The sequence below is a fragment of the Sceloporus occidentalis genome, unplaced genomic scaffold, assembly GCF_023333645.1.
Source record: "Sceloporus occidentalis isolate IW3139 unplaced genomic scaffold, rSceOcc1.0.p SCAF_7, whole genome shotgun sequence".
Taxonomy (NCBI): Eukaryota; Metazoa; Chordata; class Lepidosauria; order Squamata; family Phrynosomatidae; genus Sceloporus; species Sceloporus occidentalis.
The window spans coordinates 47,035,730-47,056,600 of record NW_028316987.1 but is presented as its reverse complement, the minus strand read 5'-3'; the positions used below and the strand labels follow the sequence as shown (position 1 = coordinate 47,056,600).

The 20,871-nt window shown below is 40.0% G+C and overlaps 1 long non-coding RNA gene across 1 annotated transcript in view; it reads right to left on the bottom strand.

Moving 5' to 3' along the window:
- LOC149309696 (uncharacterized) overlaps positions 1–20,871 on the bottom strand; it is a 77,772-nt gene that overhangs the window by 38,667 nt on the left and 18,234 nt on the right. The window contains exon 2 of the long non-coding RNA XR_016281844.1: positions 10,242–10,365. This is a non-coding gene — a long non-coding RNA (uncharacterized LOC149309696). The remainder of the gene's footprint in view (positions 1–10,241; positions 10,366–20,871) is intronic.

Sequence of the window (20,871 nt, the reverse complement as noted above, 5' to 3'; positions counted from 1 at the left end):
TAGATCATGAGTTTAGTGAAATAAGGACTGAAATGTTGCTGTGGCAATCTCAAATTCACCTGCCTACAGTTCTGCAGCTTCGTAAAGGTTATTCAGAAACTGATTTTCTGGAACACCAGTTCCACTATGAGATTTCCATTGCCCTTATGCCACATGGCTTCCTCCCCTAAATATTGCATTTTGAATTGGCACTATTCTATGACCTGCTATCATATTTCTATTAGCACTTTCCAGAGGGGAAAATTTATTCTCTCATGCATGTATGAGCACTTGACTTGCTCTTAAAGTAATGCCTGAAGGTTGGTATTTCTCTCCTCCTCAAAAAAACTGCTCGAAATGTTCACATACAAATACATATATGCACATCCTGATAACTGTAAACTGCACAATATAACTACTACCACTCCATGTGGCACCACTAGGTGTAAAAATTAAAATTCAGGAAACTGCAAGAGGTTTTATTATTCTGTTGATTCTCTTTACAGTCAGTTTTAGTGCTTAGTTTTTTCTGTTTTTTGGGGGACTATGTGGTCGTGTTCTGGAAGAGTTTATTCCTGACATTTTGCCTGCATCTGTGGCTGGCATCTTGAAGAGTGAAACATGCTTGACAACTAAATTCTGATTTATTTGTTAGTCTAGCAGGTGACAATGAGATCAGTTTTGATTAGAATTCACAACCTAATTCCTCAAGCATTCCTGGTGTGGAACAAGATCTAACATCATTTGGCCGTATTGCTTTAAGATCACAGATGGATTAACTGAAAATGCTCCAGAAAAGTGGACACAAGTTTTTTTCATTATTCTTTGCCCACCTAGGTCTGCTATTATCACAAAGAGCATGCAAAAATTTCATTAAAGCAGAAACCACAAGCACAACCTGTGTAACATGTACAGATGGTTCCCTGGAGCGAACCTGCTCTTCCGAGGAGGAGATGCATTTGTCTATCTAAGCAGAAAGGCATACCCAAGAAGCAGCATCTCTTGCTGACATGTGGAGTGTGTAGAGCCCTCTGCACAATCAAATTAAAGCTTTCTGCCAGGGTTTGTATTTCACAGTACTCCCCACTTCCTGTGAGCATTAAACCCTCTCAATAAACACTTGCTGGCTCCTTGTCTGTAGCTCTGTCTTTATTTCCAAGGACTGTGGCTAATAAACTCTTCATTTGCTCTTCAGCCTCATTTTTCATATTTACCAGCCTCTATCCATGGAATCATAGAGATGCAACAACCCACAAAGGCCACCCAGTCTAGCCCCCTGCCATGCAGGAATACACAATGAAGGCCCCCTGCCCTGACAGATGGCCATCCAGACTGTTTAAAAACCTCTAAGGAAAGAGACTCCACCGCACTCCAAGGCAGTGTGTTCCGCTCTAAGGATGTTCTTCCTAATGTTGAGGTGGAATCTCTGGTTTAAATCCTTTTCTCCAGGTCCTTTTATCTGGGGCTGCAGAAAACAAATTTGTTCCATCTTCAGTATGACATCCTTTGAAAATTTTTAAACAGGGGTATCATATCACCTCTTAACTTTATATTATCCAGGCTAAACCTAACCCGCTCCTTAAGTCACTCCGCATAGGGCATGGTTTCAAAGGTTCTATACAAGCCTGTAGCATTCCCTTTTTTCTACACAAGTTCTTGGCCCCTTGGCTGTGTTTCATTTATCTACCGGTCCCCCTTTCTCAGCAGTTCTTCCTTCAGTCACTCTTCTAGGGATGGGGAACGTATGGGACTTCAGCTATCATGACTCCTCAGCATGCTGGTGAGAAGTAATGCGAGTTGCAGTCCAAATGCATAGGGGGGGCCAAGCCTCTCACTATGCCCTTTTCCTCTATTCTCCTTAAAAAAAAATATTTTGGTCTATCTATACTTCTTGCTGAGCTCAGCAGCAGGAATGGCCTGCAGGGCTTTAACTCTCCTAGCAATTTATCTGCTGAAGACGTCTGTGATGGAAGTGCTTAGTTCAACATGAGTGACTGCCAACAGGACAGAAAACTTGATGCCAGGTCCCTCATGCACCTCTGAATGTAGAGGGAAAGCAATGCAAGGAGCGATGGTATGGGACCTCCTCTACTTCACTTTCAGTGTTCTTGAGGTTGTGGGAGAGGTCAGTAACAAAGTGTAACTAGCCTTATCACAACACAGGGAATGGGAGCAGGGATTATAATCTTATCCTTACCCCCTGCCTTATGGGAAGGAGTGATGGGTGTTGTGGGATAAAACTTCTGGAGGGCACTATGTGTGGGAAAGTTTCATAACAGGGCCAGTTCATAAACATCATCTCAACAATACTTTAAGTACTCCTGTTAAGGGAAATCACCATGACTATCCAAACAAGAAAAAGGAGTTAACTAAGGTCATCTACCACAATCATCATAGAGACAAGTTAATTCCCTGGCCCTTTCTTCACTCTGCTGATTCTCTGTGGCGCGGAAGTGAATTTGGTATCAAAGGCTGTACTATTGGAACACAAGCTCTAGTATTTTCTGTAAGGCTGATAAGGTATCTCCAGAAATGGACTCTGTTCATCTCATCTGAGAGCCATCCTAGCAAAATATGGAGGCATTCATCACCATACAGTTGGCCTGCCAGATGATGAACTAGTCACAGTAGCCATGAACATGACAATGTGCATCAACTATGATCTGTTTTGATGGAGAAATCCATCAATTACAGATTGAAAAAGTTACTTTTTCGAACTATAACTGCCCAAACCAAGCCAAGTTGCTGGATGGGGGATTCTGAGAATTGCAGTTCCCCTTTAAACCAATTTCCCAAAGCTCTGGATAGTATGAATATTCAAAGTATTTCCTAGCTCAGAAGCAGGAACCACATATCCCTCCAGATGTTTTTGGATTGGAACTCCCAGCACTCCTAAACCCTGGCTGGTCTGGTCAGGGCTGCTGTATTCCATTAACATCTGATGGGAAATGCGATTTCCATCCTGTCCTAGTTCTTACAACTATGCTCCCCTTAAAAGAGGCATTGGTTGTTCCAAAAAAAGAAAGCTAACTGTAATAATTGTAATATAAAACTATCAATGGGCCATCATTTAACAATTTTCCTCAGAGGCAGTTCTTGCATTACTCTTTCATGATACCAGTTCTGAAACCACACACCTGTGCCTGAAGGTGTAAGAAAATACATGAAATTACTACATTCATACATTTGAGTGTCTCAAAGAGAGACAATGTTCATCACACAATTTCCTGCTTTTCTCAAGGAACAGTGAGGAGGAAAGAGAGCAAGAATGAGACATTATCACTCCTATTTTCAGCATCTTCCAACAAGGGCATGCCTTGACACTAAGTCTGAAATTAGAACAGACAGAATAATAGTTAGGTTTACTGTAGACTTATGGGTACTTTGATATGGGGACCACAGGGAGGAGAATTCATCAGATAGGTTGACTGTGAAAAAACTGCATACTTAAGGAGCAGAAATCAACTATCTGATAGCTCTCCTACTGTTTCCGCACCCCTGAAAAAATTATTTAACTGGTCAGCAGTGGAAACGTGCTTGACAAAAGGTTAGCAATGAAATGGACCACGAGGCAACAGTTCATTGCTTTTAAGGTTGGGAATGTGGCAACTCTGTGTCCTTTATATGCATTAAGGAGAACATTATAGACCCGTTTGAGCAGCCAGAGTTAACTGAATGGGGCCTGGCTGAACCACTGCAATTTATCTTGCTAGAATGACACAAACTTCATTAGATCTAGCTGTCACATTGCTTCCCTCCTGATTAGTGATATGGCTCCTCCAAATAGATGGAATTTAGTCAGACTGCAATGGCTCTATAGTGTGCAGAGGAGACAGTTATACTTCATCATGTATGAAACCACAATAATTGTTTCCTGGCTTTCCTTTTCAGCAGCTTCCTGTCTCTCTCATTCTAATGTATGTGTTCTCACCAGTGTATATAAAGACTTTTGTATACTTCATAAAATTAGAATATTTTTGCCAGCTATGATTCTTTTAAGCATTTGCTTGTCTTCTCCTCTTGAACCTTTTTGGTACAGGTTTAGCCTTTGTTTGTAATGAAATCCAGAGGAACCCACAGAGCCTTCTCCCCTTCTTAATCTCCATCAACTACAGTGGTAGGCAAATGTGTTGGATTGGGAGCTGTGTCATTCCCTGACCTTCATAACTGTAGGGAATGGCATTTTTAAAAATTAAGACAACAACTCAAAAAGAGAGGAGGGCTCTGTGTCTGTACTTCCCCCATCGCTCCATGAGCAGCATTAGAATAAATGTGCCGACGATTTTCTATTTAGCTCCATCATTTGCAATGCATATGTAGGAACAATGTACTAATTGCTAGGCTTTAACTATTTGGATGTCATGATTAATGGAAAGTACTCTGTATTGTAGCACCTTGTAGAAAGTACTCTACAGACTCTATAGTATCCCTGGTTCCTATCAGTGCAACTCCATTCTTGGCACACTTCTGCTGCTGGAAGAAGTAAAAGGGTCCCTCCACTCATTCCTCTTTAGCAAAGGAGGATGCTGTTATTGCTGGAAGATTATAGAATCATAGAATCATAGAGTTGGAAGACACCACAAGGGGCGTCCAGTACAACCCCCTGCCATGCAGGAATACATAATCAAAATACTCCTAACAGATGGTCATCCAGCCTCTGTTCAAAAACCTCTAAAGGAGACTCTGCCACATTCCAAGGCAGTATATTCTATTGTCTAACAGTTCTTACTGTCAGGAATTTCTTTCTAATGTTAGTCTGAATCCATTGCTCCATGCCCTTGTCTCTGGAACAGCAAAAACAAGCTTGCTCCATCCTCAATATGACATCCCTTCAAATATTTAAACCTGGCTATCATGTCACCTCTTAATCTTCTCTTCTCTAGGCTAAACATGTCCAGCTTCCTAAGCAGCTCCATGTAGGGCATGGTTTCCAGTACTTTCCTACATTTGGTCACCCTCCTCTGGACGAGCTCCAGTTTGTCAAAATCCTTATTGAATTGTGAAACTCAGAACTGGACATAGTATTCCAGGTGAGGTCTGACCAAAGCAGAATACAGTGGCACTAATACTTCCTCAATCTACATACTATACTCCCATTGATGCAGCCTAAAATCATATTGGCTATTTTAGCTACCAAATCACACAGCTGACTCATATTCAGCTTGTGGTCTATTAGGACTCCTAGTTCCTTTTGACATGCACTGTTGTGAAGCCAGGTGTCACCCATCCTGTATCTGTGCATTTCATTTTTATTGCTTACATGTAGTACCTTACATTTCTCTCTGTTGAAATTCATTTTGTTAGGTTTGGCCCTGCTTTCTAATCTATTAAGGTAATTTTGAATTCTGATCCTGTCCTCAGGAGTAGTAGCTACTCCATCTAATTTGGTGTCATCTGCAAATTTTATAAGCATGCTCTCTATTTCTTCATCCAAGTCATTGATGTTGAATAACACTGTGCCCAGGACAGAACCCAGTCATTTGGAGATTAGGCAATCAGTTAACTGTGAAAGAAGTGTAATGCTAGCAAGATATGGGGGTGTTTGAGCAAAGGGCCCTGTTACCAAAGCCTTGGTGAAGATTGTCACTACCCTCACAGAAATAGTTGTGGGCAGACTTCAATAAATACTTTTTTGGATGGCAGCTCCAGGCTCTCCCAGTGGCAATACTGAATTGTCCCTGGACAATGTTTATTTATTTGTGGTTCTTTGAGCTCTCTATGTACAACTGAACAGTTTCAATGCTAATACACTCCCCACCCCACCCCACCCAAACAGTAGTGGGGAGGAGAAAGAAAGCAATATTGAAAAATGCAAGTGTTGAGTGTACAAAAATCGAAAGCATTTTTAATACCGAGCTTCAGTTATCATTTCATGTTGATTCCATACAGATAATAAAGTCATTTATCATTTCAGTACCTGAGCAGATTCAATATCAGATGGAAAGCTGATGATTAATTCCATTGATTCCACTGAAATATTGGAGTGCAGCCATGGCTTCTTGTGGCTATGGGGCTTGTACAGTTTTTAATTTAGGGAGGGCAACAAGGAGGGAGAGTGGTAATAAATAAACCATTGATTACAAAATGGGCCCAGACAATGTTTGACAGGGCTGATTTACACCTGTAGCTCTCATGTTGCAGCTCATAATGTGTTACAATTGAACTGGGGTTGACTGAAGAGCAATTTAGTTGTGACGGCTGTGAATAATGTCACAAGTTAGTCATCACAATGCACACCAATTACACCATATATACACTTAATATGGACAGTGGCTTATGCAGGACAAGAAACCATTAACTGCCTGTTGAAATCTTATCACATGTTGTCAATATCACCTTATATGAGGAGAAAATTAATCTTATATAGAAGCCCACTGCATATGTAATCACTGCAGGTAATCATATAATGTGATTATGTGGAATTCAGAAATGTTGGATTGTGTATGTGTGTAAATCATCATGGTTTGTTGTGTTAGGCAAGAGAAACGTACACCTTCTATTAAGAGATGACCCTAAAGTAAGATAATAAATAAAGACCTAGAACAATTATTACTACAAGTTAGAGCAGACCCAATGAATCAATGGTATTTAGATAAATGCTGGTTTACCAAGTTCCTATTCATCTGTGGGAATACCTTTGGGGGACCAACAAGTGGAACGATTCCAAAAGTTTTAAAACCACATTCACCCATTGCCTAAACTTTCAAATCATATATCACTATAAACATGGTATGTGGAAGAAATTTTCAGCCTCACAGCACATATAGCACAATTGTTAACATATATCACCACCTAATGATGGACATCTATCTATATGTGTAGGGTCTGCATATATGATTCATCCCTATGATAAAAAAAAGATGGCTGCATCCCATAAATTGTGCCTACTTGCCCAAGTCTTGTTCACATTACTGGTATCACACATGACAGGAGAAATCATAATAGCTCGCTCTTTCAATCCCCACTCTCCGATAAAACAAAGTCATATGGGGGGAAAAATCCTTACGTCAGTAATGGATAACTTGGCTAGAACCTGGATTTCAAACTCCCATTTTCTGCACAACCAACAGAGTTCCACTGTCAAGGAGACAGTTCACATGCATTTGTAGACAAACAGCATCCAGATATCACCACTACTGTTGTCACAGAAATGTCATTCTTGAAATTCCCCTGATATTATAAAATCATTTGTTATGAAGAACTAAGCTGAAGACAAATGACTTTGTAACTCTTCCAAGTATTGGAAGAAGGACAAAAAATTATCTTGGGGATGGAACAGACAGACACGAAAAAGCAGCTCAAACTTGATTTTTTCAAAAGTGGTTCAAACCCCTTCTGACTGCACGGGCCACTTCCAGTGCAGCCTGAATATGTACGGCTCGACTGCACCATGCAGTGTCAAGCTGCGCCACTGGGTAATTTTTTTGTTTCCTCCCCACCATCCATGTGCACTGTTGCACAAACACACCACCAGTGACAGCTTGCTACTTAGATGTCACTCCATTGGATGGCTGCCCCATTGATCGGCCACATAGTTGCACCTGTGATCTTTCACCAGTACATGGCATTGGAGAATCAGTGTGCCCAGTAAAACATGGTAAAGCACAATCATGGGGGGGCGGGAGACACCACATGTCCCCTTCACCCTATGCCTCTTCTTGGATTGTCTGTTTTGTGTATGTTGTAATTATACCTATTGGAGATATTACACTTTCACTGTTTTGCACTGCTGCTCCAACTACTTGGGTAGGATGGTTCTGTCCTTTTTTAACACGCAACTGTACTGGTGCAATTATATGGGGCCTTAGGGTTAGAGTTAGGATATGACTGCTCTGGTGTTGGGACTTTTTTTGCAGGGCTGAAGATGCACATTTTCCTGGCTAAGTCGGAATATTCTTGGTTCTTTTTGCTCCAGTTTTTATCCCTAGAGTGTAGCTTCAATGCAGTTTCTGCCCAGTTTGGAGGCGTGTGTCATCCAAACACTCTGCCTCCAAAACAGTCTGAAACTGCTTTATTTGGCCCATGTGCGTCACCCTTTGGTCTTCTATTGACTTTCACACCATTTATTAGGAGAAATACACATTTGGATCTCTGAAACTGATCCAGAAGACTTGCATGAAAAAATATTTGTATCTTCTCTGAAAAGAGCATGCACAGGAAAAATGTCCTTTCACATCTATACACATCTCAATATAGTTATGTGGATGGACAGCATGTACAATTGATAGTAGCTGTAAGACACAATTAGGAAAAGATAGTGCTTGTTAGCATAATTGAAACTCACTTGGGTAGAATAATTAAAACACAAGTCAGTTGACAAGTTGACACTATGGCTATGGGTCCTGTTACCACTGCATTTGGAATTTCACATTTGCATTTAAACTGAAGACAAATTGTAGAAATGAAACAAAACTGAAATAAGCTGTAATGCTGTGAAATACCTCCACCCTGTGTCCAAAAACAGCTTTTTACTGAGCTAGTATTTTGGAGAAAATAGATCAAGGCTGCATCTGCAATGTAGAAATAATCCAGTTTGACACCACTTTATCTGGCATGCCTTGATGCTATGGAATTCTGGGAACTGTAGTTCTGTGAGGTATTTAGCCTTCTCTGTCAGAGAGCTCTGGTGCAACAACAAACTACAAGTCCCAGGATTCCATAGCAGGTAAAGTGGTGACAAACTGAATTATTTCTGCAGTGCGGATGCATCCTAAGATGCTAAATAATGTGAAGAAGAAATTTTATAGTAGGGCTGGGTAATCTGTGACCTTCCAAAGATTATTGTTTCATTACTTCTTATCATCAGCTATGTCTGATAAGGATGAGGGAAATGCAGTCCAACATCTGGTAAGTGAGATGCTGCCAAGCTGCTTCATGCTAAATGAAGCCATTCTCTAAGTATTGTCTACAATAGGGTGGGCCATTGGATGTTGTTGCTAGACTGGCACTCCTGTCAACTCTCACCTGTGGTTATGCTTGCTAGCATTGATGGGAATTGTACCCCAGCAAGATCTAGAGGTCCACAAGTTACCTTCCCAGGTTTATACTGACTGGCAATGGCTCTCCAGGATTTAAAATAAAGAATCTTTTGTACTCCTAAGCCTATTTGAATCTAGGACCTTCCTCATGCAAATGATGTACTCTTACCATTAAGCTACAGCACAATTCAAATGACTAACAAGATGTATTGGATAACATATGCAGAAGTAACCATGTTGACCATTTAGCAAAATACAGTATCATCTAAAATCCATGACAGAGTGAGACACTTATTGGGCCAAACATGCACATTACATTTGTTGCAAGCTTTTGAAACTCCACTTTGCTTCTTCATCAGGCAAAGGTGTTTAAAATCATACAGGAGAAAGAAGGGAAAACTAAAATCATTAAAAAAATTTTTTTTATCCAGTATGATTTTTAACATGCTTGCCTTATGAAGAAGCCAGTGGAACTCTGAAAGCTTGCAACATGCATAATGTGCAGTATGTATTGGATGGTACTGATAGAAACATCTGTAGCTTAGGTCATTTTGCAAACTTATATGCAAGACTTGGCATATTAGAACAACTATTTTAAAAACACGCACAAAGATAAAATGTGCAATATTTAAAACCCTACAGAATTCCTAAAAAAAGAAAGACCGAATATAGGCATGTAACAATGTTCACCCATGTCTGTTGTTACTATTACTGGTAGGAGTTTTTTTTGAACAGCTTCTGCAATAGTAATACTATCATTAAACCTAGCAGTACTCTTACTAGCTATAAACCAAGCTTTTAAAATGATGCAACCATGTACATATCATGCCTGAACTCTTCATGCTCTGAGCTGGAAAAAAACATGAGAATAAGTAATGTTCAATGTGCATCACCATGTAAAATCAGCAATAAAATGAAATAATAAACAAACAAACAAATCAGACAGTGGGGTAGGAAGACAACAGAGAAGGCTAGCCTTCCATTAAAGCCAGTGCTGCACATCTGCTGTGTATTTTTCATCTCTTTCAATAATGCAAGCTTCCCCCAGCAGTAAATATTTTCCAAAAGCAAATAATGAGAACATCTAATTTATGGAGGAAAATATCCAGATGAGCACACTGTGGTTGTTTGGTCCTTTCTTTTTTAAAAAAAGAATACATTTGTTTGTCAGTAGAAATGTTAGACTTATGAATCTACCATAAGTTTCTTATCTAAAATAATGATGTTAAATTGCATGGGAACTCTCCTGTAATCTTTACAGTAACAATACCAAAAACAACTTACTGACACTGCAGAAAATGGACAGCATGGAGCCTGATGTGGGTGAAATTACTTCTCCACTCACTGGATCACCATCATAAATTATCGTTTGCACATCTGACTTGACATGGACATCCTGATGGAGGACCTAGGTAAATAAAACATAGCAATGTTTAGAATTGTGCAAACATATTATACAACAACCCCTCCATCTTGCCTATCTTCACAATGTTAATTCCTATGGAACCTTGGGGCTTCTTTTCTATTTTTATTTAAAGTATTTCTGTATCATTTCCCTGTTCACAAGGGCTCCCAAAGCAATGAGGAAATAAAAACCAATTAAAGCAATACAAATATGAAAACATATTTAAATATAAATATTTTAAATACAAATATAAAAACATTAAAAATACTCTTTGAAAACTCCTAAAATTCTAAAAACAATCATAGAATTCAGTTTTAAAACAGTTAAAACAGCCATTTCAAAATCTGAATGCCATACGAAACAGCAACCTTGTTTTGACTGCCTGCTGGAAGCTTCAAAGAGATGAGATCAGCCTAACCTCCTTGGGAAGGGATTTCTACAGTTGACTCTCTGCTACAGAGAAAGCCCTGTTAGGTTAACCTCATGAGGTGCTGGGATATGCAACAGGGCCTCCTCTGAAGATCTCAAATTTCTGGCAGACTCATTTGGGTGGAAGCAGACTTTCAGATACCCTGTCCAAAAGTCATTTTGGGCTTCATAGGTCAACAGCCGCACTTTGAATTGAACCAAACTGCAAGTCAAGGGGAAATTTTTTTTGTGAAGAGACGTGCAAACTTATTATAGAGACAATGTTGGGGAAGGGGGTTCACCCCCAAAAGGCGTGCGGGGGGGGGGGGGAAGAGATGAGGGACATGATTCAGTTGTGCATCTTGCTGTTCCTGTTTAGTGCAGTATTCAAAATGGCTTCCAGATAAGCTGTATGTATAAGTTTAGCAACTTTCAGTCTATCTACAGGCACATCTATAAGCATAGTTGCTCTTAAATGAGATTTCTTACTCTAAGAATATTTCAAAATCTTCTGAATAACAAAACAAAACAAAAAAAGATGCCAGTGTAAGATGGGCAGAAATGTGAAGAAACAGGCAGATCTGTCTATCATGACATCCTGTCACAGTAGATTCTGGAAGATATGAAGAAAGTAAACCATGCAAACATACAAAAATCATAGTAATTTACAAGCCTTTTAAAAATGCCAATAGCATCACATATTTTTGAAATGCTGTGAAATCCTTAATGTGAAAATAAATAAAATATATACCTGAGGTGACCCAAATGATATTCTTATTGCCCCATTAATCATATTTAATGTCAGAGTCCAATAATGTTATCTTTGCTTCCAGCTTCTGCAGCCTATAATTTAACATGAGTGGCTCTTTTCACACAGTGAATCAGGTACTAGTCCTGTCTCTTTCAACCTCTTTTGTGCTCCTAAATTAGAAAACCCCAAATGCCATTTCCTTCAGATATAAAATACAGTCAAGGTCACTGTAAAAGAATAGAATAATTAACTTTCCAAGCAGCTATCTGCAGAAAAATAGAGCAGTTGGATGAGTGGGTAAGAGAATCCAAAACTGTCCCTTAAAAGGACTTTTAAAAAAATCAGTCCAGAAGTGATAAAAGATAAAAAGGAAAAAAATTACATCCATCTCCAAGCATTCTATTTTATTTGCCAGCTCTAGCAGGTTCCTCTTCATAGTACAAAATCTGTGTACACAGATTTTTCACATCAGTGTGTCTTAACTTGGAAGAGTGGGAGAAAACCTGTTTAGTAGTGCTGTCCTTGCATGCTTGGAGTATTTATGTGTGTTCTCAGATGAATCTACGGTACACCTTTTGGGTGTGTGGCTCCCATTTTCCCCAAATCATCTCTAAATTACCACCAGTTAGCATGCAGGCACAACATCACAAAGTGGGAGGTAAAGCAGAGTAATTTTTTGAAAGGTGGATGGCAAAATGGCTCATTTCCTCTCCCTCCAAATATATACCCACATTTCTCTCTGCTTCTGCTTGCTGTGGAAGGCACAGTGAAATGTTGCCCCAATGACTACTGTCCCTACACCAGTGGTAGCCTGTGAACCAGTGGTAGTAACTACTGACATCCATATCTTCTAAGATTACTGTTAGCAGTATATTCAGAAAGATCACTGTTTGAAAGCCTGGAGAGCTGCTCCCAACCAATGTAGACAATATTGTTAGGTGGACCCACATTTGGAAATGTTACTTTTTTGGACTACAATTACCAGAATCCCACTGGCCATGCTGACTGGGGGATCCTGAGTGTCATAATCCAAATTAAACCACAACTTTTCCAAGCTTATTCAAGGAACAAACATATTCATTCAGTCAAACAAAATTTACATAATCAACTCCCACAACTAAACAGCACTATTCTCCGACAAGCATTGGTACTCAAAGTGAGAAGCACTCCTTCCAGAATGTTACCACCAGAAATCCTAAACCTTTGCAGTTTTGGTGGAGGAAGCAATTGTACCACTTTCTGTGTTGTGTGCTAATGTTCCAAATAAAGAGACCAAGAAGGTTTCTTGCAGACATTTCTGTAGGATCCTATTTACAATCTTTTAAAACACTGACATCTTGAATTTCTGGATTCCTATCGCCTTACAGAGGGCCTAAATAGCCTAAAGGCACCAGATCCTCTCTGATCTTGGAACCCAAGCAGGTCAGCCCTGGTTAGTACTTGGATGGGAAACTGCCAATGAATACCAGGTGGTGTAAGCTATACATCAGAGGAAGGAATTGGCAAACCACCTCTGAATATTCTGTGCCTTTAAAAGCCTATGAAAATCATGGGGTCACCATGAATAGACAGGCGACTCTCTCCATTTCCCTACAGTCTCCATCCCCATCTTTTCATACTTACACAGAATTATGTAGACATATTGAGATGGGATAGGAGAATCCCATTGAATCCTTTGCTCCACTGCACACTTTCCATCTCACCTAATGGTCCCCAAACTATGCCCTTTAAGAGATTTTGGACTTCATCTCACAGAAGCCTCAGCAATGTTGGCCAATAGTCTGGGATTCTGGGAGCTGAAGTCCAAAATCCCTTAAAGAGCAGTTTGGGGACCACTGCACTAAACACTTTAGGTCCCTTTCTCTGTGTTCTGCTGTGATATACTGAAAGAGGCATCTTCTAAAAACCTTTTCCTAGGTATTTATCTGAATTTCTCTTAATTAAGATCTTTAGTGCTAATTTAGCAACATAATAACAAACATAAAGTAAAGTCTAGTGTGGTGTAGTGGTTTGAGCATTGACTGTAACTTGGGTTTGAATTCCCACTTGGCCATAAAAACCTACTGAGTAACCTTGGGCAAGTCACACTCTCTCAGCCTCAGAGCAAGGCAACTGCAATCCCTCTCTGAAGAAACATGCCAAGAAAACCTCGTGATAGGTTCACCTTAGGCTCGTCATAAGTCAAAGATGACTTGAAGGCACACGATACTACTACTACTAAGAACAGGCATAAAACCCAGGCAGTTTAGTGCCCTGGGCTCATTCCTTTTAGAATATGAGCATGCTAACAAAGAGCTTTCCCTCAGCAAGAAATAAGCTCTTTCCCTTTTTCATTTTTCAATAACAGTGCTTTCTGTTTTAGGCTAACAATTCTAGTTTCCATTTTCCCTTAGCAGGACTCCACAGCACTCTTGAACTGATTAAAACTCACCTGATTTCTCATATAATGCCTCTACTAAGTTCCTTCATTCCCAGCAGTCTGTCCACAGAACTATTATCAGCTGTAATCTGGGAACTAGCTCATGAATGTAATTCTTGTTTCTTCCCCTACCTTTCTCCCAATATACAGAAGCTTTCTTGCTTGCTTTTCTAATAAGAAAAGAGGAGGGAATTTTGTTCTACCTTATATTGTTCAGCTGCCTTCTACTTAGTACAAATCCAGAGCAAAATGTGAGATCCTGAAACATAACTAAAGCTTAGTGGCTGAATTCTTTACGTAATAAAAGTGTGAGTATGAGAAAAGAAAAGGCAGCTCCAAGGCTGGCTTAGACAATTAACAATTGGGCATATGCCTTGGGAAAATGGATTGCAGCACATAGTGAATATACCATGCCTGAGGATTTCAGCCCACCTAGTAACTCCAGTGCTATGAATTCTGAAAAGAAGCTATTATAGTAGGATTCTGTTTGTTTGTTTAGGAGGGGAGAAACCACAATTCCAGTATTCCCCAGCCAACTGTTAAGAATTAGCAACCTTTGTATGCCTATACAGTCAATCCTTGACATTCATGGGGATTAGGAGCACAAACCCCCCCCCCCTGCAAAAGTCAAAATTCACGAATAAAGCAGGGAGCTCTGGGAAGCTCTCTGAAGCCTTGGAGTGGCAGGAAGGAGGGCGTGTTCGCTTTCCCCAAACCCCTTCCCAAGGTAGGAAAGCTGTCTTTCCCTTGGAAAAGGGTGGCAGATTATTTCCCCCAAACCCCTTCCCAAGGCAGACAGCTGCTTAGGGAATGAGGCAGCTCTCTGTCCTGGAAAGGACGGGATTGGCGCATGCACCCTTCCCTCTTCTCCCTCCTGTGCTTTTTCCCTCCTCAGAGGAAAAGCCTGGTGAGGATGATGATGAGGAGGAGGAGTGCGTTTACAGTGGCCTTGACCTCACAAACAATCGAAACCGCGAGTGTCAAAGTCCCAAATGTCGAGGGACGACTGTATTCACTAAATGTATATTTGCTGACTTTGTGGTTTTTTGCTTTGCCATACTCATTTTCATTTTGCATCATGCTAACCTTTAGTCATTTTTTCCTTCTCTCTTCTCTATCAGATCATGTGTTTGATTCTGTTGTTGTTGTTGTTAATCACAAAGTAGATCTCGACTCATGGTGACCCTGTTGTTGAGACATTTGCAGGACTCCCTATCCTCCACCACTGGGGGCAATGGGACTGAAATTCTCCCTCACTTGCCCCTCCTCCTCTGAGGCTGGGGAGGGAGGCTGAAGCTCTGTCAGCCAGAGGGAGCCAGAGCCAGTTTTGGGCTCGGATTTCAGGACGAAACCCAAGCCCAGCTTTGGCCAACAGGGCTTCAGCCTCTGTCTCTGAACTTCCTCCAGCATGTCTTCTTCCTTTGTGAAGCCACAGGCTCCTATGTAGACAGAGAACACTGAATTTCTCAAGAAGTCTTTTTGGTGGGACCAATAAAGGTTTGGATGTTATTGGGACTTTGCCATCTGAAGCTTCTGCCTCCAACAGGCAAAGCAATGTTTTCTAATATTGACAGTGAATGGCATGCATTACCACGATAACACCTAAAGTTTTCCTCATGCAAAACATGAAGACTTCTTGAGAAATCCAGTGTTCTCTATCTACATAGGAGCCTGTGGCTTCCCAAAAGAAGGGGACAGGCTGAATTCCAAGGAAACATCTTCATTGAATTACAAATGGACATTAAATTTCCTTGAGTTTGAAAATCTACCAATAACCACAAGGCCAAAAAAGAGGGAGGTGCCAGCCAGCAGATAGCCCTCCCTACCATCTGAACTAAGACCAGAAACAGAAAATGCAGGCCTATGGCTAACATCTTCAATTTCTTTCTCGTGTTTGTCTTATGAAGAAGCCAATGTGACTTCGAAGGCTTGTAACATGCAATTGTGCATTTTGCTTGGCCCAATAAAGGTATCTATGGCATGTTACAGACTGCCTGAAAACGGCGGTCTGCTGCCGCCGCCATTAGCAGCGCCAAGGAGCCCCAGCGGCCAAACCGCGAGGCTCCCCGGCGCCACAAAAAAGAAGCGCCAAAATGGCGTTTCTTGTTGCAGCGCACTAATGATGTTGCAAGGCGCCAATGGCACACTTGCGGTGTCATTAGTGCTGCGCGACATGTGTCCGCTAAGCATCCGCTAGTCAAGATGGCAGCACCCATGTAGAACGGGTGCCGCCATTTTGTACGTCCTGGGGACGTACTTTACACCTGTGCGGAATGGGCCATTGTTTGGATGTTATTGGATTTGCTATATGGCCAACACGGCTACCCCTAAATGTTATTTGGATGACCATCTGTCAGTTTTATATCACCCAATTTATTAATTTCAAATTCCTTCTACCTTGGTTATAAAGAAATCTGCAAGTTTCAGGAAGCCCATATCCAATAATGAATCCAACAAAATTCTTAACTAGCAGCATTGGCCAAATTCACTATGCACACCTTTCCCCAGCATGGACAGGACATGTTGTACCTGCCTGGTCATGGAGTTCTTAATGGTGTGGAGCCTTTCAGGATGAGGGAAAAAACTGCTGGCGGCCTCTAATTCAGAAAAAGGAGAGAGATTCAAAGACAGACCTTTAACAAGCTAAATGCACTGCCTGAACGGATTACTTTATCTATCCTGCTTTGTTTCCAACACTTTATATCTCCTCCAAACTCATGTTTTTGAAATAACCAACATAGAGTATTCACGACACAAAAATGTGAAGCTTAATTTTGTTGTTACAGTGCTTAATAGTAACAGATAACCTGTTGTTACAATGTTTAAAAGCAACAATTAACCTGTTTTTACATTTTTTTTAAAAAAAATGATGTCATTGCTTTCAGTGGATTACTTTGCTAGGTAGAGGTGCCGCCAAATTCCACACAAAATGAACAGGTGGAGAATGAGGGGGTGTCAAAATGGATCTAGAAGCAATATACTGATTTTTTGACTGAAAGTGGCTGATATTTGATCATCTTCTCCATCTTATTGTCTTCAGTTCTGCTATCCTCCAGGACTGCCACATCTATAACCCAAGCTTTCTTTTTTCCAACCACAGATGTCTTGGATAGTATGTTCTACAGTGGGCCCTTCGGATCCACAGGGGTCCTGTTCTGGCTTCCCCCACCCCCATGGTTAGGAAAAAAACATGGATAATTGTGCCCAGCATTATTAAACAGCAGTGATATCAATGCAGATATGCTGAAATATGTATGTTCATATTGCTGGCATTTAATAATGAGGTAGAGATGATCCACAGTTGCTCAAAATTCTGGAGAATCCATTGTAATTGTTTGAATCTTAAAGCCCTATATGATATTTACATCATCAGTTTTAATAATGTCAAAATATCACTGCAGCTATTTTATCGTTGTTGTTGTTGTGTGCCTTCAAGTCATTTCTGACATGGTGACCCAAATGCAAACCCATCACAAGGTTTTCTTGGCAAGATTTGTTCATAGTGGGGTTGCCACTGCCTTCCTCTGAGGGCGAGCAAGTGTGACTTGCCCAAGGTCACCAAGTGGGTTTCTGTGGCTGAATGTGGATTTGAACCCTGGTCCCAAACCAATACATCATGCTAGCTCTCTACTTTGCCATAGCATTTGTTATATTCAATTTATACCATCTTGCTACATGAAGGGATAAGGTAGTTAACAGTTTCACCTTTTTTGTTACACAAAGATTTACTTTCAGTAATTGCAACAGTAGTAGCTGCAATGGGCACAAATATTAATGTAATTACACTTCATCTTTTTTCCAAAAATAGGAATAGCCACTTTGGTATCATGCGTCATCTATATAGCGTTGCACATCAAAATAATTTTCTGTGAACGATTCTCCTTCTATTCATTCTTCAAAACGATATGGATTTCTCTTTCCTTTTCACTGATAGATATTTGCTCCTATCATTAAAATGGTTGCAGATGCAACTTTGGCAAGGGCAGACTTGAAAAATGCCAGTTCTTCCCCAGACAGTCGTTTCATTGGGTGGCACTGGTATAGCGCATAAAAGCTGCAGTTTTGCTTTCAGATTTCATTCTTTCCTTCTCTTTTCAGAAGAACTGTACACTAGTACGCCAGCTACTATGCACTCACATTAGCACCACAGTAGTCCCAAATGCTCTATTGCCCTGAGAGATGCCACCATTAAAGTGGCTATCAACATTTTCCCCCTTTAACAACAATGCTATTTTTAAATTGTTTAATTTCATTAAGAAGAGAGAGGAGGCTGTGGGAAAAGCATCTGGGACTAATCACAACCAGTGCATCTTCATTACACAGTTTTATCACTTTCAGACTTTTTTAATTGACACAGTTCCATTCAAAGGAACTCTGGGATTTGTAGTTTCATGAGATACTTCAAAGCTCTTTGCAGTGTGTTCTAGTCCACTTCCTTGAACTCCAGTTCCCAAGGGACCCTGAATGCCACTCTATATAAATAAATCTACTGAATTAGATTTAATGTTTAATCTGTCTCTTCTCAGAGTATCATGGAAACTGGAGTTCAAATTCTCTAACAGAAAACTCACCATTGCATATATGCAGGATCCTCAGAATGGAGCCATGATCATTTGGGTGGGATGAAATTACTGTAACTGTATGATGCCAATATACCCCTATGTCCCCAACGTGTGGAGTTTAGAAACTATAGCAGCACAACAGTAGTGGTGCCAGTTCATCATGTTCTAGCATGATGAGAATAAAGGAAAACTATGCTCATTTTTTAAAAAAATCAAAAGAACTTGACAAAAGTAGAACTTTTAGAAAGTGGCTTTTTAAAAAAGTTATTGGTTCCCTACATGTTTAAAATGCATTGTTATAGTTACGTTTTAAAAGTACCTTTTGTTTCCTCCTTTTTCTATGGTAACTAAAATAGTTAATTTAGTGGGGAAACAACATTTGAATGTGTCATTCAGTGATGTGAGGTATGGCACAAGCCAGCGCTTGAACCATGTGCTTGTCCTCCTTCCTTACCTAAAGTGAGGCTACTCCCTGCAACTATACAAGCCACTAAAAATTATCTTTATATATCAAAAAGACTGATGTTATACTTCATCAGGTTACAATCATATAGCTTTTCTAATAACCAAGGTTATACTTTTCTTATTTCAAAGAAGAAATTCATCACAAATAACTTCTCATCTGTAGCAAATTACTTCTGAGCTCTGGAAGAAAATGACTAGAGAGCCTTTCCCACCCATGCCAGTAAAATTAGCCTGTGGTGATTAAGTGTATACTCTTCAATTGCTTAAATTTACATAGACACATGTATGAGTAAATATCTGAAGAAAAAATGTTTAAATTTATTAGAATTGGGTTTGCATGGGTTGCTATGAGCATCACTGTAAAGGATGCAACTGTCCCAGATGCATCAGAGGGGCTGCTGCATTCTTGCAACATTCAGGTTTTCAAAGCAGTTGCATTCCAAAATTTAAATCTGTAGGTTATGGAAGCACCCAAGGAAATTTATTAGTACATTAAGTGTTCTAGCCATAAACATTATGTATATGCTCTGCATTTTATGATTATTAGGGAGATAAACTTTTACTTGCAGTTCTTGCAGGCAAGGCAAATAATTTCAGAAGTTTATCCAAATGCAAAATGCAAGTTTTTTTTTAAACAATTTAATTTATTTGCAAAAAAAGTCCCAAATGCAAAATATAAATAATTATACAATCCAGTAACAGGTAATAATTTTCTTGATAGGGCATCTCAGTGTGTTGAGACACTCTTTCTCAAAGAGGAAAAGAAAATCTGTAGTTATTCTTTATCTCCTTAATAAACAACAACTTATATCCATTATGACAACACTGTACAGTACTTACCAGCATATATGCATGCATTCATTAGAGTGGAATATAAAGAAATGCTCATAGTATTATTCACTTATCTCATACTTATGATGTTTTTGTTGTGCCTTCAAATAGTTTCCAACTTATGGGGACCCTAATGCAAAAGTATCACATGGTTTTCCTGGCAAGATTTGTTCAAAGGATGTTTGCCATTACTTTCTTCCGAGACTGAAAGAGTGTGACTTGCCCAGGGTCACCCAGTTGATTTCTGTGGCCAAACAGGTGTTTGAACGCTGTTCTCCAAGAGCCTTAATCCAACACTCAAACCAGTACACCACACTGGTTCCTAAACATGATTACAGGAGGTGAAAAGACTGGAATCAAACAAGCATATTACACTTCCATTTCCATTCCACCCAGAAAATATAAAATGCCAGAGGCGAAATGTGTGGGAGCGTTCAAGGTATCTCCTCTGCCTTGACCTCTTGAGCAAAGAAGGGAGCAAAGAACAGTCCAAACAGAACTTCTTTGCCCCTGTTCCTTGCCCATGTGCTTTTCTCCTTTCTTCTCAAGTGTGAAATAAGAGTGATGGGTATACACTAGTAAATTGTTATTTCCTGTTCCTCTCCCTGGAGCGAAGCACCCTGTGTGCCAAGTAGTCAAAAAGCTCCATGTGATTTAACAGAGAGCAAGACAGCTTTATTCAACAATAAGAAGGATTAAATCAGATTTTAAAGGTCATCCTTCTCAAGATAATAGTTTAAGAAGTTGCACGGTTACAAGTTCCATTTGAAAAAAGCTTGGGACTGATAATCCATTGGGGAACAGAGCAAAAAAACCCTGACCCATCCTAACTAAAATGATCCTTTGCCACTTATGTAGAAGTACAGAAGAACATTTTGTTCTAAGATTTTTCTATGGAGAAGATAGCGTGTGTTCCTTTTTTGATAACCTTCCACCAGACTTCAAGCCAGTGACCAGCAAACAACCAGGAACAAACCAGAGAACAAATGCAGTAAAAATGTTTTATACCTCTAGTTCTCCAAGACTCCAGACTTTTTGGTACCTCTGTAACTTAGATGAAGATTGACTGGCAA